Genomic DNA, 22,244 nt, shown 5'->3' on the forward strand with positions numbered 1-22,244 from the left:
TGTTTTTTTCCAGTTTCCAAATCAGTGTCAAAGACCAATGCGTTCATCAACCAGATTGATTCATGTTGCTGTCAGAGTGAAGGAGAGAGCTGTCAATCATCTATTGTACAGCCTACTTAACATGATGTGTGTCTCAAGCTAATGCATTTGTGGCATTGCCAGACCCCAAAGAGCGAAGTTTAATTGTGAAAAGTAATTGTGTGAAGGTCATCCACAGGAACAGCAACACAACATCAAACAACAAAATGTGCCTCTTTGCCAGCAGCTGCTAATTTAACGGTGTCAAAGTGTTCTATGCTGTATTTTTTCCTTTAAACTTAAATTAATACAGAGTGGTTATTTGGAAAACACTAAATCCTTTGAATTAATAAAACTGCTTGTGTAACTGCAACATCCTCTTGGTAAGCAAATTCACTGATTTCTTTTGACTAGAAATATTTTTGAGGTTATAAACATCAAGACTTCAGTGGTTTTGAATAAATTAACAGAATTATAAGTATAGAATAAAACATGTGTCTGACAGAGGAGGAAATAAAGACAGACAGGACTCATACAGCAAATCTACCAATCTGAAGATCCCATTACTGAGCCAGTAAGTGTGCTAAGCTCTATCTACAGTGCATTTCAGCAAGCAGAACCTATCATAACACACACCGTTAAGCTTTCACATGGAGTGAAGGAGGGCAGAGGGAGAGGGAGAAAACAGCCCTCATGTCATTCACAGCATGTAAAGTGGGACTGAATGAGCATCTAGACCACCACTTGGATGAGTTGCAGCTGAGAGACAGATGCATCGTACAGCTCAGAGGACCAACAAAGGAACAAACGGATTAGGGGAAAAAAGAGAGAACATGTTGGGAGAAAAATGAGGATTGTGTGAAATTCACAGGAGATGAAGTCCATATTTTTAAAGAGCCAGACTGTCTATAATCTTTAACAAAATTGAAAGAACACAAGACAAATGAGAGAGGATAATAACAAGTGTTTTTCAAACCCGGGGAATCCAACATGTGCTTTGTTTTTTTAAGTGTCATGAGACAGGATGGTGGAGAACTACCTGAACTCAAGCTCCTAGTGTATACCTACAATTTGTTAGGCTCAAGTACTCGGTTGCATGTAAACACACTTCTCTGAGACAGCTTTCCTGTCTCTGGCTGTCTAATAAAAGGTTCTATTTCGTATAGGCTTCGCCCTCTAAGAGCTGTTGCTATTGGGTTCATCCCTTCGCGCATGCGCAGTCGTGAAGATTTCTTTCGCACCCTTGTGCCCTGCACAGGCCTCTATTACATCTGTAGTTACTGTATATCACAGTTGCGCGACCATAGATTTGCTCCCAGTCCAAACTGCTTGCTTCAGCGAGCAAGCAGTTTCAAGACTTCGAAGAACAGTGGTGTCCGCCCGTGTACCGACTGACGGACCGGCTACATCCTGCCGTCAGATCTCCACCCAGGCTGCGAGGCGTGCCTCGGCCCCATTCTCCGGGCTGGCACCCTGCCGGCCGCCAGCAGCTCTGCATGTCTCGCTATGCACCGTTCACCAGGGCTCAAGTCGACACGGAAACGGAGTTCCTAGTGGTCCCGCCACTGCGGTAGAGCCCCCGAAGACCCCTTTTGTCGGCCAATGGGAGCCCACACTGCTGTCTCCCCAAACCAGATCCATCCAGCACCCACCTAGTCCAATCCACTCGCCGATCCGCAAACGGCGGCGGCAGTGACAGTGATGGGGCGCCGGGAACGTTTTTCTCCACCTCCAATCTGATTACGCAGAATGGTGAGAGTGCTGAGTGAACGGCTTGTCAGAATTGAACTGCCGCTTTCACAGCGGCGGGAGGGCACGATACTCACTGCTATGTAAACAGCTGACACACAGGCATGCGCGTGCCCACTCTCGGGACGCTGTGCTGTGTGGAGAAGCACACGTGGTGCCGTAGGTGGAGCCCGGTCACTCCCGCACTGTATAAACAGCGGGAGCGAGCGCCCACTCAGAATGTGCGGTGCTACACAGTCACTCCTCACCCCCGGCCGCTCTCGGAGCGGGGCGCAGTGTGGGAAAACTTGCTACGCATGAATGTCAAAGCTTATCACAAAAGGCTATACGCCCCAGTTTGCCAGCCCTCCACCTTGTTTTGCCGGTGTGTTGAAAAAAACCGTGTCATCTCAGGGGAGATAGATGCTCTGACGTCAGAGCTGGCAGAGCTGCTGGCAAAGGATGCTTTTTTTCCACGTCCCTCCAGGAGAAGAGAACGACGGTTTCTATTCCCGTTACTTTCTCACACCGAAAAAGAGGGGCGGAATGAGACCCTTTCTCTACCTGTCTCAATTCAACCGGTGCATTATGAAGCGCCCATTCCACATGCTGACGATCAGACACGTGCTGGAATGTGTGCACCCCCATGAGTGGTTCACCTCCGTGGACCTGAGAGACGCATATTTCCACATCTCTGTTGTCCCCAAACACAGACAATAGTTTATCTGGGCGTGGGCATAAACTCAGCCACTATGAGAGCCAAACTGTCAGCGCCAAGACTGGACGCGCTAAGCTCTCTGCTGGGCATGATGTCTGCGAGTCATGTGGTGGTTCCTCTGGGTCTCCTCCACATGAGGAGAACTCAGAGACGGTTCGGTCGCCTAGACCTCAACCCAACACGGCACAAGAGACGCTTGCTAGTCATCCCTCCCTCTTTACAGTCAGATCTGGCCTATTGGAGAAACCCCCGGACCCTGTTGGCTGGGGTTCCTCTAGGTAGAGTGACGTCACACATAACAGTGTACACAGACACATCTCACGGCTCATCGGCTGTGGGGGGGCATGTGCGAATCGCAGGTGGTGGGAGGGAGATGGCCAGATTCTCCACTTCCCCACATAAATTGGAGCTGTCCACAGTGCTGAAAGTGTTGAAACACTTCGCTCAAGTGGTGACAGGGAGACATGTAGTGGTAAGGACAGACAACATGACGGCAGCGGCGTACATCAACCATAAAGGCGGCATGCACTCGGCTCGGCTGTTAGAAATAGCCAGGAGCACCTGCTCCACACAGACACCTGCTCTCACTCAGAGCAGTGTACTTTCCGGGGGTTTTTGAACCGCGCAGCAGACCTGATGTCGAGGGGGGGGGGGGGTCCCTCTCACAACGAGTGGAAATTGAATCCCACTCTCGTGCAGAAGAGCGAAAGTGGATCTGTTCGCCTCACGAGAAAATACACAGTGCGCACTGTGGTTTTATAACATTACATTATATACATTGCGTGCTAATGCACTTTTTAAGTTTAACCCTTAATGGATGGGTTAGCTGTAAATCTGAATTGCCCCCTTGGGGACTAATAAAGTTATCTGAATCTGAATTCTCTATGATCACACAGAACAATCCGCCTCTCGGTGTGGACGCCTTTTCCCATCGACCGTGGCCCAGAGCCCTTCTATACGCTGTTCCCCCTGTCCTTCTGCTTCCTCGCCTCCTGGCACGCATTCAGGAGGAGAGCCCGTCAGTCATTCTGGTGGCACCTGAGCGCACAAGCGCATCCTGGTTCCCAACCCTGGTCCAGCAACTGCCGTGGGACGCACTGCTCTGCCCCTCGTGTTAACCAAACATTGGTGGATAATGATTTGGCTCTGTCTACAGTTAAAGCCTATGTGGCGCCATTTTTTTAAGGGGGGTCAGACGACAGAAACCTGTTGTGCGCTCTCTCACACCTCAATGGGATTTAACCCTGGTGCTCCGAGCTCTGGGGAATCCTCCCGTCGAGCCTCTAGCACAAGTTTCTCTCAGGATGCTGTCACTGAAAACAGCGCTCCTCCTTGCCTTGATGTCGGCTAAGAGGGTGAGTGATTTATGCGCGCTGTCGGTTCACCGTCCTGCCTCTCTATTAGAGGTGACAGGAGCGCGGCTACTTACAGCCAAATCCTTCATTTATGCCGAAAGTTTTAACAAACTCTTTTCTGTCGAGGATGTTTTCCCTTGAGGGTTTTTCCCCTCCCGCCTCACGGTGTGACGGCGGCGTCTCACCATTTTGCCCGGTGCGTGCGTTATCCCAGTATGTTTTACGCACGGCGGACATCAGACGTACACAGTAGCTGTTTGTTCACTACAGAGAGCGCTCACAAGGCACGGCTCTCTCAAAACAGCGGTTGTCTCACTGGCTGTGTGAAGCTATCACCCAAGCCTATAGCTCGGAGGGGGTGGAACCCCCTCAAGGCATCCGGGCTCACTCCACGAGAGCACTATCAGCGTTCGCGGCCCTCCTCAGAGGCATGACGGTGGTGGACATCGGCGCTGCAGCTTCCTGGGCATCCCTGTTCATCCGTTTTTATCTGTGTGATGTGTCCAAGTCCTCCATGACTCACTCGGCCTTATCCACACTTGGCGGCAGATGACGCGCTGTTGGATTAGTTTAGATTACTTTTTTTGCGGCTATTAGTTGTGACAATCTTCTGCCATTATAAAGCACTTCACGACCTACATGACATGGGCCTTACAATCGGAGTAATAGGCCAATTCATAATAATGATAGTTTTTTTTTTATCAAAATAATATGTTGTTTGATACATTAAAACTTGTTCAGTAGAATATAGAAATGGAAAGAGGAACTAGTCTATGTTCTGCTTGTGGACCTTGTGTCGCAGGTGGCATTGACTACATCAGCTTCGCCCTTGACCCAATAGCAACAGCTCTTAGAGGGCAAAGCCTATATGAAATAGAATGATAGTTACATATTGTAACTCCAAATTCTATGAGTATAGGCATAGCCCTCTAAGATTCAGGCCACCTGCTTCACCAACGTTGGCTGAAGAAAAATGCTGATGTTGGGAGCAGATCTATGGTCGCGCAACTGTGATATACAGTAACTGCGGACATAATAGAGGCCCGTGCAGGGCACAAGGGCGCAAAAGGGATAAACCCAATAGCAACAGCTCTTAGAGGGCTGTGCCTAAACTAATCTGGAGTTACAATACGTAACTATCGTTCTTATAGTTTCTTATGAAGTCTGTCTTTCCCTCATCACACAGAATTAACCTTTACAACTCAAATATAATTGAATCCTCTGCTATGAGAACAAAATAGAAGTGCTATAAAACTGAGACAAGCATTCGGTGTTTATGGTGTTATCATAAATACATAGACATTAAAAAAACACAGGCTTTAAGAGAAGAGCCAACTTTATTGATGTTTATTGATGACCCTTTAACAACGGCCCAAACAATCAACTAAAATAACAAAATGACAATTCATCTATAATTATTAGGGCTGTCAGCATTAATTATTTATAATTAATTTTTTTAATCGCATGCTGCCATTTATTAATTTATTTTCACTTCACTCAGCTTCGCGTCGTGCCTAACAGGCTACTATTTTGACACTTTGCCATACTTTCTCGTAACACATCCTGCTGCTGCAGGCTGCAGGCATGACGAAGAAAGACAGCAGCAACACAATTCTGAATGGCGCTTTTTATTTTCCAAAACTCCCGGACGGGTCGAAAGCCATTTGCACATTGTGTAAAGCCGAATTAAGATATCACCTCGCTCAGGCAAAGCACTATTTTGGAGAGTGCTACTTGCCGACCTGCGGATGAAACCAAATCCAAAAAAATTACTACAGCTCTTGCAAAGTGGGTGGCAACTAACTGCAGACCTGTCAGCATTGTAGAAGATTCGGGTCTTAAAGACTACAGTTGGCATGTTCTGACCCGTCTCAGTAGTTTCACGCATACACAGCCTGTACGACACGGAGAAAGCAGCCAAACTGGAACTGCTGCAAAGTGATGCAAGGTGATCACTGGACGTCAGTGAGTAATCAAAATTATTTAGGAGTTACTGCACAATATATTGACTCTAGATTCAAATGTGTGACTAGATTCACACATTTTTCTTTTGTTTACAATAAATAAATAATAAACAAATACAAATCTTAAAATCAAGTTCATAAAGTCACTTTCTTTGCATTCGTTTGATTCCCAGTCAAGATACACTGGTAAGAATTGCTTTCCATTGTTAATATGTACTTAAAAACAGTTCTGAAATGCAAAATAATAGAATTTTAATTATGTGATAAAACGTGATTAATCGCGATTAACTATAGAAATTCAGCGATTAACCGCGATAAAAGAAAATTATCGTTTGACAGCCCTAATAATTATTAATTTACTATATTTACTGTAGTAATCTTGCAAGGACAGACTATAAATACGCTGTCTCACTTATGACCTCTAAAACAATGACCTGCACTATTAAAAAAATACTAGATGTAATACCGTATTGGTCCGAATATAAGACGTTTTTTTTTCTTCTGGAAATTCGTCTGAAAAAGTGGGGTTGTCTTATAATTGGGGTCTAGACTTTCAGCTGTTCAAGTTGCAGAGGGTGGTTTTAGAATGTAAGGGATGTCACCTGTTTCAACAGCCAATAGGAATGTCAGCTGGTAAAATCAGCTATAAACTATAGAAATGAAATTATTCATAATACATTTTGGTGGTCAGCTGGTCAAAATGGCAGAGTTTTAGACGGAGCCTCAACGACCGCCTAAAAGCACGGTAACGTTATATGGTCAAGCGAGATAGAGAGAGACTGAAGAGAGAGAGAGCGCCCAGCAGCGTTAGAACAAATACCTTGGTCCTCAAAGCGGCCGCTTCCAAGAGATTGACAGGGGAGTGTGTGATTACGTGACTGAAAAACAGAATGATGGGATGCCCATTACCAGAGCAGTCATTCAGCTTGGAAATATTTACTAATTTAGTTTAAATGTGACACCTTTATCTAAAAAGATATTGAAAATCTTATTTTACACAGCTACCTTGGGGCGGCTGTGGCTCAGTGGTAGAGTGGTCACCTGCCAATCGGAAGGTTGGTGATTCGATCCCTAGCCCTGCAGTCCCATGTCGAAGTGTCCTTGGGCAAGACACTGAACCCCAAGTTGCCCCCGATGCTGCTCCATCAGAGTGTAAATGTGTGTGAATGTTTATCTGATGAGCAGGTGGCACCTTGTACGGCAGCCTCGGCCACAGCGTATAAATGTGTGTGAATGGTGAATGGTTCCTGTACTATGTTAAAGCGCTTTGAGTAGTCGTTAAGACTAGAAAAGCGCTATATAAGAACAGTCCATTTACAGTCCTTGTTTTATTAAATGTGTTTTTATTAGAATGTTTTTTAAATAAAATTATTTTCTTTATAAATATAATATTTGGTCTTCAAAAAGTATTTTCGTCTTAAAATCAGAGTTGTCTTATATTCGGACCATTACGGTAAATGGGGTGCCCCATGATGTAACAATATGTTTCTATTGTTTTCTGGATGATGTTCACTAATCTGCTATAGTGGTTAAAATTGGGCAAAACTGCAGTTAGGTAATTGGTTTAGGTTACACAGACCAGGAAAAGCACAATTGTATTAATGATGGCCATGATAAGCCATGCCAGAGAACCAGCATGTACACACCAGAACCCTGTAACTAGCTAACCTAAGATTAATGCACTATATATTAATGTTATTAATTACATTACATTTGCTTTTCCTGCTATAACATGCCAAAATGTCTGCTGTGAAAAAGGTCCATTTCCTCTGCTTGCCCATCGCACAGGTTTGGTGCAAATGCAATTTAGATTTGTCAGTTTCTAAAACATAATTTATAGAAATCTTACTTTATACTGGTCAATAGATGTGATTCATATAAATGTAGTGAAGTATACAGCCTTGACGAGTGTTGCCAGATTTGACCGACTAAAAGTAGCCCAATCAGAACCTATACAGTACACAAAATATAACAATCCTCATGAAAGAGTTCAAACCTAGTTGTAATATACTAAATAGCATTAGGTTTTGACAATTATCAGTTATCAGTCATTGCGTGCTGAGCTGACCCTAATGGACTCAATATCAATCATACTAATTAGAAGAGAGGAGGGGGCGATGGGAGAAAACTGTACAAAAAGAAGCTGAAATGATCACAACCCACCCAAAACAATTAATATATAAACAAAAACAAAATAAGAAAATTATATATTTAAGTTAAAAGTTAGTAGTTCATTCTGACAACTTATAAGACTTGTATTCCACATATACATACATGCCTACTTGCTCCAGTAAAATAATAATTTTTCAGTAACTAAAGTCTATTTTATTTATAGTTTAATCTTCTCATTAAGACAATAATAATCAAGTCTAACATTCAGTTTACTGTGCAGCATCTCTGGCTCTTAGAGAGCAAACTGAAGTCAATTTTAAATTGTGTTTCGACGCTGTGTTGAAACTGAACTGTGTTTGATGATATGAGAATTATCAGGATGTAGTGATGATGCGACTTATAAAGACATTAGGGAGGCAAAGCGTTGTAAATAGTGAGCGAGCTGAGGTGGGGAGGTGTGTTGCCTGTGATTGTCTCAGATGAACACAAACAGGGAGAACTACATGTGATAGTAGATACCTTAATATGACCATCAATCCTGCCTGGGAAAAAGGTACACAGCACATCACTGTCAAATAAGCAGATTAATAAAACATCCTCTTTCTAACTGGGATAAACGGTCACTGTTAAGAAACATTGTTTGCATAATTTTGCACTACTCTGCACATGTCCTTATACAGTAGCTCATTTGGCCTCAGGCACTGTGTTCATGCTCCTGCTCCATAGTAGGCCTACTCATGTAATTCACTTTGTGCATTTCATTCAACTCATTTGAACCTTAATGTTATTCTGATCCAATGCACCACTGGACACTCGTCATCCCAGCTGCAACTATATTGTGTACTGTAACCACACTTGGCTTGAATACACATACACAGGCAATACAAAGTGTAGTTTTTCCTATTTTTCTCTTCTACTGGATGACAAAGGACGCTAACATTCTGTCAATATTGTTCGTTGTTTGCAGGTATGTTACATTACAGGAACAGTTCCCAAAATGTCCAACTATTCTCTTAAAAGTGTACTTAGTGAATTTGTTTAGATATTGATTTGAATTATCTATTGAATTAAAACAGCTCACAGACACATTTCAGCTATCTCTTTTAAACATATTTAATAAAAATCCTATGGTTTTCCAAATGTTTGTCAGTTTGCAGTGTTTTGATTGTGCTTCTGCACCAAATTCTACATTTAATTCATATACTGTAGGGTTGTGATAATTCTACAGAGACTTCAGAAAACACGGGATGTGCTTGTGTAATTTTAATGTTCCACTCTTTCAGAGTCTCATTAGGCTAAATCCCCCCCCCCACACCACCCTCTTCACCTTTTTTGAAATACACAGAAGCTATCGCTCACGATTTAACCAGAAAAATAAATGATGTAATCCACACAAACATGAAAGAAGCTATATTAACACTCATTTGCATGCAGAGACTAAAACACAACCCTGCAGACTGAACACTCACCCCTCCATCTGGCTGACACAAGCTAGATCTTTGAACCAATTCCATAAGGAACCTATAAAGTAATTAAATCAGTGTGTACACACTGTATGCCATCTCCCATTAACTTGTTACCTAGTGTGTAATTGCTCACAAGAGTCTGTGGGTTATACGTTTAATGCAGCATGGGATCAAACTTACTGTACATAAGAAGAGGGTCTATTGAAAAAAAAAAAAACATGACTCATAAGTCAGAATGGTGTAGGGCCCCTTAAAGAGATTGATACCTGTTTATGACATTCACATATTTCTGTGATAGGAAGATTATACCTCTATGAGACAATACAGCATGTGTAGGATATTACATGGTTATTATATGTGAGTGCTTGCATGAATGCAAAACAGATGCCTATATGCTTAGAATCATAAGAACTATGTGTTGGCGAATACAAATGTGTACGTGACTGCAAGAAAGGATTATAAAAACATTACGATCACACACAGCATGTTATTTTTATTACACATGCTGATCACATGAACTACCAAATTCACGGCAGCATCTTTCATGAAAATGGTTATCTCGAGCCATGTGTCCCCTCTGTATTGTCCCACATACTGGGGAGCGGAGCACTCCTTGATCTCAGCTAATCTGAAGTGAAGGTAGTCAGGCTATCAGTAGGGAATTTAAAGGGGATTACACATGCTGAACAAAATTAGTCTTAGACGGAATACTACACAACCTGGTCCGTCCTTGCACCCATGAATTTACTGTGTGTGCACAAACACAAACACCCACACATGCAATATAACTGTAATAGTGTCCACAGAGAGTGGGGTCAATGTGATGTAATGTCTGATGTTGTCTCTCACCATTGATCAGACTTTGAAAACATTATGATGGATGATGGGCTAGTTTTTGCACATTTTGACCTCATGAACCTGTAATTTAACATCTAAATTTGTAACTCTGAACACAATGACTCAGATACCACTTATGCAACTTTTGTAAATATATTCCTGGCATTTTGTCTTTGGTAGGGAGATAAGGAGAACAAGATGACAAGGACCCCCAGTTGAATTCCAAATGGTGCATTTGTATTGTAGTGCTGCAACAATAAAATTGAAATAAAATAATTGGCAACTATTTTGATATTACAATAATTGTTTAAATCATTTAAGTACAATATCCAAACTCTCTCTTGTTAAAGCCCCTCTGTAAAAATCTTCACTTAGCTTAGCTTTTTCATGTCTTGACATGATAGTAAATTTCATATTTTTGTTGTTGGACAGACAAAACAAGATATTTGATGACATCACCCTGGGCTCTAGGAAATAGTAATGGGCAAATTGTAATTGTTTTCTGATATTATATAGACCAAACAATTAACCATTTCATCGAGAACATAATCAACAGATTAATCAATTATGAAAACAACTGTTGGTTGCAGTCATAGTTGGTTGCAGTCATAGTTGTATGCACAAAAACCCACAACTGAAATTTAAAGACTGCATTTGTAGATGCCTGAAGTATCTTTCTATAATATCCCAACAACATACTGTTGATGTGTTTGACTGCACTTCAATTTTGATGATTTAATTTCCAAGTCCTCTCTATACTATCCCCTCTGCACATGCCCAGTTGAGGAGCTGAGAGAGTTAAGAGAGTCAAGATAAGTCAAGTGTAGGTAGTTGGCAGCAAGCGCAGTGGTTACATCATTGGCCAGGATCTACAGTAAGTGTCATCACCTGAGGTGAATCTGGTATAGTTAGGCCAGCAGCACCTCACTGACAGCAAGGAGTCACTCCACCCACTACAACTGCCTCCCGTAATGGCATGTTGATCTAAATCAGGCACAATACATGCCTGTACGCCCACTCACATGCATCCAGCACCATAAATACACATAAAAACACAGCCCTGCAAGCATATGTGTACAAGATTACTATAAACACCGGTTTCAAACACATCCATGCATGCACAGAAAAAAACTGAGCCATGCAAACACTTATGCAAACCATTAAATGTGAACATAAATGCTGACTAAATGTACTAAAACACAAAATGAAAAATGACCCTCAGCCATTCGTATTTTTAAATACAGACACGGTTTTGTTCACCGAGTGGCTGCAAGTCAAACCAATGTGATCCAGTGAATAGCCATAATGGACACAAAAATTAAAAATAAAATGGAGTGGAGGCACATTGATCATCGGTTACTGTATTTGAGGTAATCTAGCAAAATAAAAGTCTTGGAACTGAACTACCTTAATGAGACGGCACAAATTACATTAACATTACCTTAGAGCTGGAAGACGTCACAGTACTAATGTTACCCTGAGAGATGACTTGATGTAGCAACAACAATGCTTTTGTGGCACAAACATGTCTACACTCTTTCCTATACTCAACACAGCAGTCAGTTAATCATTTTCATTGACGTTTGCTTTGGGGCAATCAGAGATGTTGACGCATCACTACGGTGTTGTCTAGTTTGTTTTGGGCCTGTGTATAAATCAGTAGACACACATTGATTGTTAGCTATCTTATTACTCTAGCTCCATAGCTGCAAGTTTTCATAGGTCATGGTAAAAACTGTTAGATATGGAAGAGTGCAATGCTTATGCTAAGACAACAAAACTGTAATAATCATTTAAAGACCTTAGTGTCAGTGTAAATATTCAACTACTTTATTAGATTTTTGTCTATCATGAGTATAAAACCATCAGAATTAATGTTTGGCAATGAGCAAAAGCTTAATTGGATGTCTAAATGCCTGGTGTAATTTTTGCAGGGTTTGTTCCAATAATTTATTGCATGGCTCGTGACCAAATGCAACATGTTTTTCATCAAACTGTGTAGTGATGATGCCTTAAAATTGTCTGGCATTTGGAAACAGGAGAGATTCCAAAAGTAATGCCAATGTTTAAAGGGCAAAATAACTGAAAGGCCTGAAGGAAATCTGCCATTTATCACAGCTGAGTGTAAATGCGACAAGTTAATTACAGCTATATCAAACTCAACTACACATGAGCAGTGCTTCAAAATATCTTATAAAATAAGAAAGATGAATCTTCGCTTTTCATATCTTTTCTTTGACACATTTCCTCGCTTTACCTGTTCAGATCAGCCAAACATAAATGACTAATGGCTTAATGGTGCACATGGAGCAGAACCACTTTGTTTTCATTTAAGTGACTGCATAAATTACAACAATACAGGATATAATGACTCATGCTTCAGTACATTTTGTTTTGTTGCAACCTTCAAATAAAAGCAAATGAGCAAGAGAATTGTGTTTTGCTAGTTGACACACAAACTCCACTCATACACACCAAATCATTATGACAGTGACTGCTCATCCCGCCAGCTGCCTCGTCGTCAACGGTGGCCCAAATTCCATCAGATTATACAAATTATATCATCATTTCAAGTGTGTGTATGTTTTTGAGCTTGTGCATGTATGGTTGTATTTTGTCAGTGCAGTATCTATTGCTCTGTGTATCGTATGTGCATTTGTGTATATCCGCACATTTCAGAGCTCACAAAAAAAACTTCATATTATAAAACCATCATCATATGACAAACAAAAATACTCTTGAACATGACAAACCTTCAGCGTGGATAAACTGAGAGGATTTGACTGGGTTTCATCATACTTAACAAATGCACTGTGGCTTTAGAGACACGTCTCGCGTGTCTTTTAACGCAGGACGTACATCTGTTGTTCTGCGGGCCACTAAACTTCAACAGCCATATATGCTTAAAGGCCTCTCTAGTGACAAGACTTATCTAACAGAGCATCCACATTCTTTGACATGCAATGAGTAATCCAACAGTGCAGCAGCAAACCAAGGTATCGTGACTCGGTTTGACTTCAGCCATACTGAGGTACTGAGATACATCAGAAACATTTGCCACCAAGCCTCTGAGTGGGCGGGCTAGTGGAAGTCTTTGAATGACAGCTGTGCCGGCAATGGCACAATGTAAACAAACTTCTGCCGGCTTACAATTAGTGTTTTGTCAGCAGTGGTATTTAAAAAAGGATCACGAAATTCAGCATCTAAACTGAAAAATGTACCGTCATACTGAAAGTTTTTAAGCTAATCGATGTGCAGTAGCTAACTAGCTAATTAAGTTTGAAGCCTGCAAAATTACATTACGTGTTCTTTTATACACTGATGTTTGTTTAGTAGCTCAATCAGCAAGCTAAGGCGCAACATCAAATTTATGTCCACGCTTGTAGGAGACATTAGCTAGAAAGCTAATATGGGATACGATACAAAGTCTGTGGCTCTTTTGTCATGTTGCAATCAGTTGTCTGGTCATTGTCAGCCAATAAAAGAACAATGATGGTTTCATTTCTCTATCTACATAGACAGATAAACTACAGCATTCTTATCTAAAAAAATAAGAATGCTGTAGTTTAAAAAACTACGTTTACAGCGTTAAAAAAATATATATATATAACCTTTTTTCCTCAACAGAGTGGCATATGAGATGCCATTTCATTTCATTTGGACTTCGAATTTCCTGCTCCTGTTGCTATGAAAGATTCTGTAGGTGTCATATTAACACTACAATCTGAACCACTCCATAAAATGTATGATAATTATGTCCGATAAAGGCCGTGAGAAAAGTGTTTGTTGGCATTGTGGTATCAAGAAGATCTTTTCTCACTTAGCTTATTGGAGCCTGAGAAAATGCCCTGGCTTGTCACAGCTATCCAAAGCTATTGGCTAGTGATGACCCTGACTAAGCCATTTTCTGCTGCCTGTGCACTCCCCTCTCTCTCTCTGCCAGAACCGCCAAGGAGATTTGGGTGTCCTCACAGATGCAAGTATTTCATGCTTTCGACACGCAGGCTTTCACTGTCTGTCTGCCTGGCTGTATGGAAAGCATTTAGGGAGGAAAAAACCCAGCATCCTCTTCTCGGCAACTTGCTAATTACACTACAAAGGCTTGCTTGCTGTCCATAATGCATTAGATACATCCCATTCCAAAAAGGGACAATGGCATTAATTGATTTGGTTTCTGATCTCAAATTAGTGAGTAAATAGGTGCCTGTTTGCGTTTTCCACTTGTTCTTCATTTTGATGTGGTAAATACGAAGACAAGACAAGACTTTCTGAGAGAGAGACCAGAACTTTTTAAAGTATAATGCGGGCCAGAGCTGTCTTATCCAGACTATAAAGTTCAATGAAACACCAGTCTGAATGTTGTTAGGGAAGTAAGTGTGATGGAAATTAATATTCAATTACAGTGGGGTGAAACATTTTGGAGTCCCCGGGTCCTCTATGTTGTTGTCAGAGGAGTGAGTGGTTTGATCATCTTAGCTATGCAATGTTGGACAGCACCTACACAGGAGCTGATGGTGAACATGACACTTACTCAACCAACATCCTTTTAAACAAAAACAGCCAGCCAAGACACTAGAGTCTACACTACACCCTTACATAACGAGGGTTATGAAACAATAAAGGTTGTGGAATGAACATTTCAAATTGACGCTTCAGATAATATCTATATACTACTGGACAACTTCATTTTAGAATGTGTAAGTGATTAAATAATCAAATACAGTCTCTACTTTGGCATTCTACTTTTGCACAAATAATGCAATAAAAAGAATCAAACTTTTATACGGAGAGTTTGTGTAAGTGTTTGCTCCAAATACCTTTCTGTAAATTTGTAAGGTGTCAAAGCCAGCTATGGAAATAAGAAGATAAAATAACAGGTAATGCTAAAGCTTGGTTCCTTTTGTAGGCTGCAAACTTGTGTTTGCTGAGCTTATCGCAGAAACTTGCTCCACAGATCTTTGCTGCACAGCCACATTCATTAATCTATAAACGTACGCTCGCTTTTTAATCTGTGTGTGGGAACAGATGGAGTGCAGCGATACAGATAAAAGAGCACTGTGATATGCATGAAGCATGGGGTGCTGTCCGTGGTGCTGAAGTCATACTGCATGCTGCAGGAACTCGCTCTCAGGGACATTCATTCATCTTTCTCTCTTTCTTTCTATGTCACACACACACACACACACGCAGAAGCACACACACACACACACACACACACACACACACACACACACACACACACACACACACACACACACACACACACACACACACACCATCATTTAGTTGCAGCCAAAAACATATTTTGATCTCCCTGCAAATCTGATGTCCTGAATTCAATCCAAAACCACTTTTATCACGTATATCTAGATTATCTATACTAAAATGTCATGTCCCTCAAAAGGCTCAGCGAGAATGCAGGCGTAAGTGGTGACCTGAAAAAGTAGTGACCAATAACAGGACGAGAACCCAGCTAATTCAACAGTAGCCCCATCACTCAGCCCACAGGGCCAGACTGATATCTGACCTCCAGCTGTCTATCCATTTTGTGGTCAATTAGCAAAGAACTCTCTCCATTGCACATGTGCATAGATCTCAGCACTTGTGACCTTTTTGTTCCCCGCTAATTAAATTACTAATACATCTAGACACTAAACTCCTCTGTCACAAACGAGTGGGTGTGGAGGTCAAGAGAAGAGAAGAGCCAGAATGAAGATGACATCGATGGAGGGGTCTGCTGATTCATTCCCCTCCTGGCCCCTCTGCAGGTGGAAAACTGGGAGCAAAGCAAAATTCACTGTCACTCAGTTGCCAGGACAATCTGAGCTTGTAAAGAGCCACACGATGAATTTCAAAAAAAGCTACTCTAAAAGTGCAGGTTTCACACTTTGAGTTTACAATTATAAAATACAACATGGTGAGTTTTGCCAAGGCCAGTCAGCAAAAGCAAAGTGCAAGATAGACTCAAATTTCCATTTTTTCTTTTAAAAGAACAACAACGTAATTCAAAACCGTGTTCTAGTCAGCATTTATTTCATTTCCCAAAAACAAAAGCAAAAAATTGAGGTGAACAATTTTGTCTTTTTCCTGTGGGGATCAAATGACTAACAGTGAGCTACTGTGCATGATGAATGCACACCAAAATTACAGTGACTTACATACTGTGGACCATTATGTAGTTTGAGCCATTTTCAAGTCTGTATGAAAGTTGTTTTTTCATACTGTACAAAATGAAATGGAAGAAAATGGCCTATATATAGAAATAAGCTCTAATACCTCTGGCTATGCTAGCTGTATAACAAAACATGAAATAGAGGGGCAATCTAGATGATTGGTCATAAATAGGTCCTCTGTCCGTCACTGTCTATTCATGCAGGTTATTAGATTGAGAAGATGGTTTTCCCCCTCTCATCTTCTCTCTCCCTCCCACCTCTTCCATGCCTGCCACTTTGGCATCAGTTTTGGCTTTGTACCACAGTTTCAGCACCTCCCTCCTCTGCCTCCGCTCTCCCTTTTTTCAAAACGCAGCACGGTGATTTATGATGTAATTTAAAAATACCACACAATGACCTGCATTTATTTTACACTACTTTATTTACATGTTTTTTACAGACATGTGTTCCGTCTCTCGTGTGAATCATAAAAAGAAGGCTGATAACAGTCAGTTTGTTAGCTGGCTTCTGTAATCCGTAGACTTAATTTAACAAATGATTGTCTCTATAAACCAAGAGATAATCCAGGAATGAATGCAAACATGCCATTTGGTTTAGTTCCATTTGAATTATTTTTTCAGATGGATTATTATTCATGAAATGTGACTGATTGGGGAGCCTTGGGTCCAGCTAAACTGAATAAAAAGGTATATGATACAAACTATTACAGATTGTGGAAAATAATGAAAGGATATTTTTTCCATGGATAAAACACTGGCAATATTGTACCAACAAGGCAAAAGGGCTACAAATGAATAATCCTACAACATGTTAACAATATTGAAATATTGTTGCTGTCAAAACTAACCCTCCATATGAAGGAGTTAAACCAAAACTGGCAACAATTTCAATGCCCTGCTATCATCAATATACCAAGTTAATTTCCATATTTGGACCTTCTTTCACTTGTTTCTATGGAAAAACAACCCTCACTACCAGCACCAAGCATTCACACTGACACACACATACAGTCACCATCTGTCATGCTGTAACCTCCCCAAGCTCGCTTTCCCTGCCGGGACACATGCTCTGATTCCATAACTTTGTTACCACCTCATTATGATGGTTAGTAAGCGCCATACCTAGATTTACCACTTTGTAATGGACTAGCAGTGCAGACTCATCTGCTTGACAGCCGTATTGATTCACTGCACCGTGACGGTTACACAGTCCAGTTAAGACTGCATGGTGGCAATGCTGACATCTACCTGCTCTCGAACTAATGCCGTCATTATGTCCATCTGCCTCTTCCCTGTCTGATTATATAGCAGGGACAGTTATGGCTCAACATTTCATTAAAATATGTTGTGATTTAAATACATTTCTGCAGACAATGAAAGGCTGTCACTTACAACTCCACAGCTTTCAGAGTTGCACAGGCTTCAGTCTCCCAGCACACACTGACTGATGTGTTTGCACACGCAGCTCTATAGTTTCACACCACCTGGGAAAAAATATCATAGCAAAGTGTCTTGCCAGGGAACAACAACAAAAGCAAAAGCCAGGATTTGAAGACCGAAAGGAGAAGGGAATTTGTGCCAAGCTGGCTCAGCAGCAGAATACTCTCAGATGATACACAGTGAGGAGTTGATGCCCAAGTTGTCCGGTGCAGTTATTATGTAAGCCAAATGTGCATTGTCTTTATACAATTTCAGGAGCTTACTGGAAGACCTGTGAAAGCAGTCTGTAATGGTTTCAGAGGAAGAAACATTATCCTATTGCCAAAGGGATTCCTTTGAATGCAGCCAGAAACATTTCAGCATGTGCAGCTGCTTTGCATGTTTATTTCACCCTACTGGGAAACCTCTCAGGGGGAGCGCCATCAAGAAATTAAGAGCCGATATGGAGCTCAGTAAGAACTAAACTACTCATGCTGGCTGCAGTGAAGCAGCTACTAGAGTTGAGACCCAATCAGATTAGTGAGGAATAGATTGAGTGTGTTGAAAACAGACAAGAGGGGTTAACTAGCATTTACACTAGCCTAATGACCTTTTGGTTAGGAGATGACCAGTTGGTTTTTGGAGCAGATAATCCCTGGAAAGCTGGTTTTACTGACTGAACAATGGTCTCCTCCCCCACTCACACAAACAAACAGTCAACACTACTGTGGCACATACATTTTTTCATATTATGGGGTTCGCCCAAATTAACCATTTTAATATGTTTGTGGGAGTTCATGGCTATATACTGTACTGTATGTGCTGCACAAAGTAGCCATTCACATTTGTAATGGTCAGTACAGAAGCTACGTATCATATTACTTAGTAATACAGAGACAAAGATGATAAAGTATCACTGCATAATTCATAATTTCACATTCTGTACTGCATGTTCCTCCAAAGAGAGGTCTTTATACTAAAGATGACTGTGATGTGACACAGTCCTTTAAACATAAACTCATGTGCTCTGTGTGCATATTTTGCACAGCACATTAGCCATTTCCTCCTTGTTCTCCCGCTCGCATTGCCTCCTCATTCATTGGGCCTTGCGCCTGATTTAGCCAGTGCCTTGGGCCTGCAGCAACTGGCGGTGGTATAGAGGGCCATGTAAATGTCACCGTCTCAGAGGCTGTGCTCTGCAGAGCGTGAAATGAAATCTGGCAGAGTTTTAAGGCCCTGCCTTTCCTCACATGGACATTCCACCGTACATAGCGTCCTATATAAAACTCAAGTGCATGTTATGATTACATCTGGATCCCCCGCCTTTCTTTATCAATTATTTAAGTGTCAGGTCAAAAGTGTTGTAGTCACCATGTGGGATTACATTTTTTCCAAACACGATTAATACGTTATTAGTTCAAAAACAGATTATTATTGCTGTCATTGGAAATTGGATAGCTTTGTTAATCCAAACTAATCCTAAGGATCATGCAACCATATCAAGATTACTGCATGTTGTATGCACGTATCTCACCACTCAAATGTCAATTACATGATTTATGTTTCTAAAAGAATAATGGTTGATACTCTCTCAGAACAGGAAGAGATAGAAGAGCTGCAAGCACTGTACCTTGGCGCAGAAGGACGATGAGTAGTTCTACATTTCACTGCAGGAAAAGTTCCCTGTAGGGTTTCTTCTACTGGGAAAATTGGCAGTACGCTTGAGGGGCTCTCTCACAATTAAAATCAAGAATACGAAGGGGCTATAAGCCTGAGCAAATGCCATTTTGGATCCAAAACAACTGTGTCAAACCTTGTTACACAGTCAGTTCTTCCTCAGACCATCTCTTGTTGGTTCTTATTGTCAAAGATGGGATCAAAGTAATTCCAAGTGCTGAGCATGTAAGGCTGGAGGAAATCCCACCATTGATGTATCAGAATTCCTGCTCCAACATTCAGGCCACACAGGCTATCCTTCAAACTATTACTGTCTCTGAACTGACAGAGTGCTGTCAGCGTGTAGATGAGCTTAATAAAAACCCCATATTATAGTCCATTTAAAAGTGATGAGATCAATTAAAGGCTGTCATCACAAAATATCTACCTTTTAGAATACCCATTGTTAAAATGACCCTCTCTTGCTTATCGTCTCTATTAATCTCTCAGCCAGGCACTTCAAGCCTGCCACTTGCAGTCATTTACAAACAGGCTCTTCTATTCCATTTAGAGCTGTACCTTTTGCAGCTTATCTTGTGTAACGAGCTCTTAAATAAATCTCCTTGCTTTAAATAAACAGGAGCAGTGCTCACAAAGGCTTTCCTTGATGTTGGGTCACACGACGTGACATGCTGATGCCAACAACTGTGTATACTATGGGTAAGGGAGACGCTGTTTTAAAATATTTAATTCATTGATGTGACACCAATAAAAATGTATGGAATTCTGAGGAGTTTCAATTAAACAATATATTACAATATTGCATACTTCACCATTCTCAAACCTTGTATAAAATCTGGCCCTGTGGATCAGTAATGTGCGACAGCTTTGAGGAACCACACTTGCCTAAGAGCTTTAAAATGGCTGAATGTAACTGTGATCGCATGCTCTCTCGCTGTGTGACAGTACCCAGCGACTCAGAAAGGAGTCAGTGCTAGGCAGATCTTCGTCATGCCCCTGATTCATCGTCATCCTCCTTTCCCCTGTCATAGGCACTGAGAGGCAGCCAGACCAGCTGCTGCAGGGTACTGCAGAAAGCTGTGGCGTGGAGTGATGCTGGCAGGTCAAAAGAAGCCCACGCACTGCTCCACGAGGCCAATCCTCACCAAATTGACACTGTGAGCAACAAGCTGCTTCACAGTCCAGAGAACAAAATAGGATATGAGGAAAATCTTGATAGAAACTGGAATAAATATAAAGTTTTGTTTAAAGTTATGATTCATGTTTGATACTATTTATGCATTTTTTCTGCAAAAGCCATATCTCTATAGTATTTATTAGCCCCGTTACTTTACCAATGGCATATCAGAGCTGTATTAAGGCACTGCTATGGTGTGGCTTTTATTCTGAAGCACACTGACCATGACAATTCATCAGATATGCATCTACAAAACAAGACATGATAATTTTCATAATTTTTTGACAGCAGATCAGTTTTAAATATTGCAGGAAGTGATGGAACAAGACAGACCAGCATCTGGGTTGGATTGCAAACTCCCTCATCACTGTCAGGGAACGGTGAAAATGTCACATTAATTTGTTATTACAGGATGTGACACCTGTGCTGTGTGGAGGTTAAATAGGTTGACACCACACTGATTGTGGCCCATTCCTGTTCCACCCATCATCCAATCTAGATGGCTAAGGTTTGATGGTCACTGTGACAATAATACACCCTATGAAATAATGTATCTATCTAGACACATCAGGAATTAGACGCCTTTTTAAAATGTTGGGATGATAACAGAAGCTATTATCCTGTCTAGAGTAATAAGTGTATATTTGTTCAATAGCAAGCAATTTATGTTATAACATTATTTCATTTGGCTTTGTTTGAATGAAACAAAACTGCCTATTATTTGGTCAAAAAAAAATATAATACTTATATAGATTCATAATCTTTAGTGCAAACACATTAAGATCTTGTCAAAAGTCCTCTCAAAAGAGGCATCAGCCCTCTCTCTCTCTCATCACTGTCAGTCTAGTAGACAAGCCATCTAGACTTTCCTAAAGCTTCAGTCTCCATGCAAATTAGTCTCTCTGGCTTTACTGTGTACACATGGTAACAGACTGTGGTACAAAGAAATTAGCATCAACTCTGCCACTGGCTTTTCAGATCTTAGATTAGGCTACAAAGGATGTTTGGAATTATAGAAGAAAGCCCTGTTTAGACATATGCATGATGTTTGTACAAACATCAGCATATTGCCATTTCTTAGGCATGATGGCTTTATAATGGATATGTGCCTATTGTATATATTAGCAAAATGTTGTTTCATAAAAACAAGAAATATGTCTACTTCCCACTCAGATGCAGCACCCTCACAATTGAGGCAACGAGGGGCTTCACTTAGCAGCAAGGAGCTGTTCACTTACAAAGAATATGAAACTGTAAATGTCAAAAGGGAACATGAACCTTCTATGGCAAATCATTTTAACAGCATGACTGCTATTTGCCTTGTGATGATATTTCATAACCTGATGAGGTTAGAAATAGAAGTGGAGGAACTTCATTACATTGCATATGGATATTAGGGCTGTCCTCGACTAAAGAAATTCTTAGTCGACTAACACTTATCTGATTTTGTCGATTAATCGATTAGTTGATGTAATCGACAGAGCTGTGCTCTTTGAGAGGTGGTTAAGACTAGAAAAGCACAATATAAATGTAGTTAATGAATCATCTGTAAAACTGAGTTTCTCCACAATTAATCCTGCAAAAGTACCACTTTAAATCTT

General features: G+C 41.0%; 1 protein-coding gene across 7 annotated transcripts in view; it reads right to left on the reverse strand.

Annotated features, from left to right (window-relative positions):
• dlgap1b (discs, large (Drosophila) homolog-associated protein 1b) overlaps positions 1 to 22,244 on the reverse strand; it is a 93,077-nt gene that overhangs the window by 66,061 nt on the left and 4,772 nt on the right. The window contains exon 1 of one of the 7 annotated variants that reach the window (XM_035998100.1): positions 19,420 to 19,497. The exons of the other annotated variants lie outside the window; for them this stretch is intronic. The gene's annotated coding sequence lies outside the window, so the exon portion shown is untranslated. Of the gene's footprint in view, positions 1 to 19,419; positions 19,498 to 22,244 lie in introns of those variants that run through there. 7 annotated transcript variants of the gene reach the window in all.

Source organism: Sander lucioperca, chromosome 23 (genome assembly GCF_008315115.2).
Source record: "Sander lucioperca isolate FBNREF2018 chromosome 23, SLUC_FBN_1.2, whole genome shotgun sequence".
NCBI classification, from domain to species: Eukaryota; Metazoa; Chordata; class Actinopteri; order Perciformes; family Percidae; genus Sander; species Sander lucioperca.